Source organism: Leptodactylus fuscus, chromosome 6 (genome assembly GCF_031893055.1).
Source record: "Leptodactylus fuscus isolate aLepFus1 chromosome 6, aLepFus1.hap2, whole genome shotgun sequence".
Lineage (NCBI taxonomy): Eukaryota > Metazoa > Chordata > Amphibia > Anura > Leptodactylidae > Leptodactylus > Leptodactylus fuscus.
Genome location: NC_134270.1, coordinates 94,157,136 through 94,164,340, shown reverse-complemented (window position 1 = coordinate 94,164,340; position 7,205 = coordinate 94,157,136). Strand labels below are relative to the sequence as shown.

General features: G+C 43.3%; 1 protein-coding gene across 2 annotated transcripts in view; it reads left to right on the top strand.

The window, feature by feature from the left end:
• Nucleotides 1-1,828: 1,828 nt before the first annotated feature.
• ADNP (activity dependent neuroprotector homeobox) overlaps nucleotides 1,829-7,205 on the top strand; it is a 36,147-nt gene continuing 30,770 nt past the window's right edge. Inside the window, exons 1-2 of one of the 2 annotated variants that reach the window (XM_075276816.1) lie at nucleotides 1,829-2,355; nucleotides 3,538-3,673. The gene's annotated coding sequence lies outside the window, so the exon portion shown is untranslated. The remainder of the gene's footprint in view (nucleotides 2,356-3,537; nucleotides 3,674-7,205) is intronic. The other variant, XM_075276817.1, reaches the window with a different exon arrangement.

Sequence of the window (7,205 nt, the reverse complement as noted above, 5' to 3'; positions counted from 1 at the left end):
GTAGCACAAAGGGCTGGGATAAAAAGAAAAGTGCACATTTATAAATGTGTCAAATGCAGAAAACAGGCAAATGGATAACTATTTTTAATGGTTCCTCCTCTGTTCCTCAGATCCTGTCCTCTCCATCTAGAAGTTACACTGCACTCCTTGCACTTAGTATCTGTTTATTCACAGATACCAGCTGGTGACGGGCTCATACAGCTTCAGTTACATAACCATTTCTATTAAAAGATGGCTGGACCATTGGACCAAACAAGCCCTCTGACCTCTTGTGTCCCCCTACCTCCTCATATAATGTAAGCGCTTGTGAGCAGGACTCTCACTCCTATTGTTTGCTAAGTTTATTTCTTTGTCACATTGTAATGTCTCATACTATCCGTTCATGTGTCCTTTGATGTGTACAGTGCTATGGAATATGTTGGCGCTATATAAATAAAATTATTATTATTTATTTTATTAAGCGAATGCAGAGTTTTATTTTGGAGCATATTCACTGAAACCTGGCGTGCTGCAAAATGTTGCTAAATATGTAATGGGTCAGATTTGCCACTTTTGAATTTCCCTTCTGATCTTATGTAGGAAGCTGAAAGCTTTCTGAAGATCACAGGAGGTCTGAAGTCATTTTCTTGGAGAACAGACTGCAACTTTGCTTGTAAGCAGTAAAAAAAACCATGATGACAAATATGGTAAAATATTTATATGCAATATAAGTAGGTTACATTAAAACAATGCAACTAAGTTATTTGAAATCAAACCTATATAATGCAGATCCTAAATAAATATTTTCTGCATCTCAATAGGTTTTTAATATTTGTCATAACTCATAAACTACTTGTTAATGTCCTGCTCTAGTGTCTCTATAAATAGTGCTGTGCAATGAATAGTGCTGCTATACAGTGCGTACACGGCACCACAGCGTCAAGATATTACACCATACAGTGTCATTAGGAATAATCTTACAAGGAATCTCTCCCCACTCTCCATTAGAACTTTCCTGAACTGATGACACAAGTAAAGAAAGTAGATGACGACTTCAATGATATCATCCTCAGTGCTGGCATCTGGCGACATGGAGACAATATCCAAAGTCTGTAAGGTCCCTTTTATGACTTTAGATGATGAAGTGTCCACCATGCAACTTACAGCAAAGAAATTGGGTCACAGCTGGTATCCCCCACCCATAGTAAAGCACTGACCATAGAGAATACCACGCTTGTCCATGGTCATTTTTGGTATTGCAGCCTTGTATATGTATCAAGCCTTTGGGGCATTATCTTAAGATGGCAGGCTATGGTTATAGCTGTTCCTCCAGAATGCAGGCTTTCTCTATGATGAGAAACAAGGACACTCAAGAACCATTTTTATTTTTTTTTATTTAATTGAAATTGCAAGTCTTCTGGCACCCAATATCTTCTAAATCATTTCCAAGATGATGACAGATATAACCCATAGAACCCATGAAGAGCTGCAGCATCTTCACAAATAACATAATATAACCAATGGTTCTCCAGGTTTCAGTACAGTAAATGGGTGACTAGGCCTAAGCCTTGGCCATAATCTAGCTGGCTGAAAACTCTACTCAATGTTATTGAGGTTGTACTGTCATTGGTGACTTTATACTTCCAGTGGCCCCTGTCAAACAAAGAGGCCTAGTGGGCAGCATGGGAGCCAGCCTCAGAGCCCCAAGTAGTAATTGTGACGACCATTGTGTGAGCAGCATGCTGGAAAGAGTACTGAGACGGGGGCCCTGCGCCTGTCATCCCCACCCTGGCCGCATGGCTGCAGCACTGAGCACCCGGCACCATGTGACCAACTCCAGCATGAAGTGCCGGCCGCGGAAGGATATGCAACAGAGCAGAGGAAAAAACACAACACTCTGAACATCCCCGCCGTGATTTTTATTCCCGTCTCTTCGTATCCCTCCGTCAGTGAGGCGCCCCCTATTGGAGACAGTGTGCAGTTGCTGTCGCTGTTCTCCCGCTCTGTTACCAGGACAAAGACGTCTTCCTACCTGCGCCTGGACAGACATAGCCGTCACCCCGAGAGCCCCCGCTCCGCCAGGCCGGAAAGGTTTGTGTTTTCCCGGGCTCCGTTCACCCCCTACCCGGACAATGAGTCCCCCCACATGCTAATGAGCCGCTGACGCCACATCCGATCTTTCTCGGACGCCATTTTGGCCAGGGCAGGATCGGAGCCGCCGTGTATTGTCTGGAGGAGGAACCCGGCCGCCGGCTCCCGCCTCATCCTCCTCCTCATCATCACCATCATCTCCCGCCGCCGGCCCTGGACCTCTACAACCCCCTCCCTGCCGGCCGGTGAGGGGGAGCCCGGACCCTGACACCCCAAGAAGTAAAGGTACGTGAGGGCCCCCCGTGGGAAGGAAGGGGAGCGGCGACCCGCTATCGGGGAGCTGTGCACATCTAGGAAGCGGTGGACGGGGCTGTATGTGCACATTCACCTCAGACAGGACATCAGGGGCCTCCACCTCATCTCACATATATGCTTGCCGCTATAGAGGGGCACTGTATATACACTGTCCCCACCGCTTATTTCTATAGGGGTAGGTACCCTCATACCATGTATAAAGCGGGCTAGAACCTACTGTCCCATTTACTTCATGGTCACGTTTGTACATGGATATTACCTCTGAACTATGAGGAACAGTGCACTTTGTAATTACCTCAGAGCGCCCTGTATAGACTATGGTACTGTGTTACATTACTCTGCTCCTGCCAGCATCTATAGGGGGCATATCTCATACAGTGCTATGGATGACGAGGGGGTGTATACTGTATGGGCTCCAGGCCTGCCAGGTACTGTGGGATCTGATTGCTGTAATCATGTCACGTTGTTGTCTTGTAAATTGTCGCGCACACGTGTGATATATCGCGGTGGCGCTGAATGGGTTAACACCTGGGGTTAACGTGTATAAGCAATGCGGCTGTGTGCGACGAAGGGGTTAATGCTGGGGGCGGATACATAAGTGCCCCCCCTCCAGTCTGTCTGCTGTAAAAAGGCGCGATCCCTGCCTGTAGCCATGCTCTCCTCCTCACTTCCTATACTGTCCGTACTGTATGGAACAAAGACATCTCGGGGCACACGGGGCTGTCACCTCTGCCGCCTGGGCATTGTCTCTTCTGCACGGACAGTCGTGCTCTGCCTTTCAGCAACCGGGAGGGGGTGGATTGGAAAAAATATCACACAGCCTGTGCCTCCACCCAACATGCACCGCAGCCCGGAGCCATGACTCCCACAGTCCTGTAGGGGGCGCATTCTGTGCGCTGGGTAAGGCTCTGGAGTGTGGGGGAGGGGAGGATGAAGCAGGAACTGCAGCACAGCGCCTCCTACAAGGCAGCAGCATCTGAGACTGCAGAGAGGAGTGAGTCAGAGCGGCTTCCCCCAGTCCTCTGCCTCTGGTTGGTATATAGTGCTCCACTATAGTGTCTTCCTAGCAGCTGATGCTCCTGTATGCTGACAACAAAGTGTAACACAGATCAGTGCACAAGTATTGACACTCTCTGTACTTTGCTATTCCAGGAGGACTCATTGGACACCAGATGCATGGATGTTATCCTCCGTCACCTTACATTGTGTGAAGACACCCTGCGTTTTTGTCATTGGCACACTCGTTTTACCTTCTTGATCTAATTTTTTTTTTTTTAGGAAGAAAAAGGTTTGTTATTATATTGAGCTTCCCTGTGTTTTTCTTAGGATTACTGCTACTGAGATAACACTACCATATACTGCAGTGCTGTGCAAAGACTTGCTGCAACACCTGTACCCATGATATCAGGGAGCCTAGAGGAGTTTACATGTCTCACATGCAGCTGAAAACTACATTATGAGTCTGTCATACTGAAGTCACAACACTTTACACACGTAACAGTTAGTATAATCCTTTGTTGTGGTTCCTAGGTGTATGTTAATGGACTTTGGTTTGCTGTGGTCACTCTGCCGCTCTATTTCGGATGTTGGGTGTTGTGACCCTTGGGGTCTAATGCAACATTTTATTTATTTATTGCTCTGTGTGTTCCAACCAATTTCTGAAGAATGAATCTGCTTGTTATACTTTTGGCTAACTTTTTATAACTGAAAAAGCAGTGCGTTGCTGGACCTGACATTTAATGGAGTCTGTCAGGTTCTGTCAATGTGTTTTTGTTTTTGCCAGGAAAAAATGGCACTGTATGCAGCACTTTACTGTTCTATCAAATGTATCTGGATTGGCAAAGGAGACCCCCTTTTTTTTCTTTTTTTTGGCAGAGCCTACAAAACAGTTGTAAATAGGGCCAAATTGTAATAATGCAAAATGCTTGTGTTTTGTCTAAATCAGGACTGTAAAATTCCACAGCCCAATATCTGAAACTCTTTGGTACTTGCTGTAACACTTTAGGATTTCTGTATTTTTGGCGTGCTATCAGTATTGGGGTATTCTTGGAGAATGTTACAGTGCTGGACTGATAAATACCTGTAAACTCCTCCCCACAGAATAAAATGTCAAGTGCACCGCTTTATCAAATAATTCCTGGTGATATTGTCAGTTTTAATAAGCCTTGCCAATACTTCTAATGCAGTGATCAGTGTTCCAGCATTATTGCTTGTCTCTATACTGGCATCTATATGTTTGTGTCAGAATGTTATAGTTTATTCATACTTTTATGGAATGCGTGCTTATTGAACTATTGTCATCCAGATATGCTGCAGCAGGGTTGCTGACCATCCAATGTGTATAGAAGTCACCAGTACCGCCATCCCACAACAGGTTCTGGTATTTGGGATCAGGATTTCACTTTGGCTCATTCCCCTCTTCCCATTGAATAGACATGAGAATGCTTAGTTGTGGATAGTTTGGTGAGGAGATGGAGTTAATGGCTATCATTCGGATATATAAACTATAAACTATCTAAGGTGAAGGCTCCACATTGCAGAAACACAGATTTATTTTTTTTTTAATTTTTTTTTTTTTTTTTTTTTGGCAGATTTTGCTGCGGTATTTTGAGCCAAAGCCAAGAAAGGTTACAGAAGGAATGGAAAATATGAAGGAAGTTCTTATACTTCTACTTTCTGCTCAATCCACTCCTGGCTTTGGCTAAAAAAAAAGCTGAGTTTCTGCGACGTGGGGTCTTAGCCTAAAGTGCAAGGACAGGTTTAGATAAAGTGGTTGTCTGGCAATATAAAATGCTTTTACAAATTGAAATTGGCTTTGACGTCTGCACTTAGGTCCTTATTTCAGACCTCTTCTCACAGTATTACTTCTGCTCGTTCCTGTCATTCCAACATAGGTAGGTGCTTCCCTCTCCTCTTAGTGGTGTCCTTAATGGGTGCTGGCCTTCTGGTTCTGTTGGATAGGTACGCCTGCCCCCTTCTTAGTCATTCATTCGTAACTGAGAAGGGCCTGCCCTCAACTACAGAACTAAGCCAGGTAGCTAGCCCACATTCGTCATGTCACTGATGTAGTTGAGGAAGCATCACTTCCTCACTCTGCAAGAGTGGGTCTGAAATAGGACCAAAGTGTAGTAGAATGCATTTAGATCATGCTATTACGGTTTATCTAACATTTTAATAAAGCAACTGATCTATTTTTAACATAATAGTTAATGTAATGCGTTTGTACTGAAAAGAAAAGGAAGTCCACCAAACACAACAAAAGTTTTATCTGAAATTTATTTTTGGCTTCCAATATTAATCTAATCAGCTATCTGAAGCGACAGCGGCACACCTTCAGCGCTACTTCTGCTTCTCAGGCCTTGTTGTGATGTCATTCATTTGTCACATGGCCAGTGAGCAGCTTGGCCACATTCAAGTGAAAGGGACTGCCCAGTAAAAACAGACCCAGCTGCTATATAATGTGAAGAGTCCACAGCTCTCCATACTACATGATCTATCCTTAGGATATGTCATCTGTCTGTAAGCCTGGATAACCAGTGTTAACTTTAATTTCCAAAACCGCTGAACAACCCTTTTCATTTATACAGGCAACTTTTAATACATTTTTTTTGTACACTGAAGTTAGTAGCTTTTATCTGTACGTAAATCAAATCACATAGATGGTGCTCTGGCACATACTGGTTACTGTACTTACTGTGACATAGAGGCTTTATAGGGTATTTCCACCTTGAGTTACATGGCAGGAAGTAACTTATATGGCAGGAGTCTTTGTTTAGAATATATGATCTTTGGTAGTGGACAGGAGGTTATTTTCATCTCTTCTTTAGATCTTCCAAAGTTATGATAAATTTGATTTCATAACTAATCTTGGAATTCCCTTTTAAAGACCCAGACCCTATCTGTTATATAGCTTTATGTTAAATGCGGGATCTTGTCAAGTTTTTCTGCTTCACTTTGCTGGGATTTCTTTCTGTTAATCGTAAAGTAAATCAAGGCTCCTGCAATCACAAATGTTTTTTGGCTTTTTTGTATTATGACTAGATGTAAATGTGGCACATCTAGTTTGACCTAAAATGTATCCAACTTGCTTTGTGTGGGTGTAAAGCCAGTCCCCATAGAATAAGTAGCTGGGAGAGGAGGGAGGAGACTGAGTAACCCTCAGGGCTGACTGCTGGTTCTGATCACGAACCATGCCATTACCTCCAGGCTCAACATAAAAAAACAAAAAAAAACCCCGGAGGAAGTAAGGACAAGCCCTTTAAGTAGTATTGATCAGTGACAAAACAAATGTTATGGTAGATATATAAATAACATAGGTGGGGGTCCTGTCTATACACCCTGCTTTAAACCAGTGTGAACAAATCCATGGTCAGTAGTGCTGGTTTTCAGACTAAAGCAATTCTTTGATATAACTTATTTAACCATGTCTAAGCTCACAACTCCTTGTCCATGAACTCTGCAAGTAAAGTAATAACCAGGTACCACAGATTGCATTGATAAACCTCTGTAGTTTGTTGTTGACCAATAACACTTATTTTTGGACTTCTTGTGCATAGTATATGATAACCTAGTATGGGAGGTGTTACGCATGGAGATGCGGGATCTAGGAGTTTCCCCACTTTAATACAAATAAAGCTTATTTTTTGGACATTAACCACTTCAGTACCAGGCCAATTTGTGGTCAATGATCAGACACCTTTTCGGTTTTTGTATCTGCGGTATAGAGGGCTCTAACATTTTTCTCATACGTCTCATTCAATTAATTTCCGTGTCTTTTTTCGGGGACACATAGGGCTTTATTTTTATGTTGCTTTTATTTC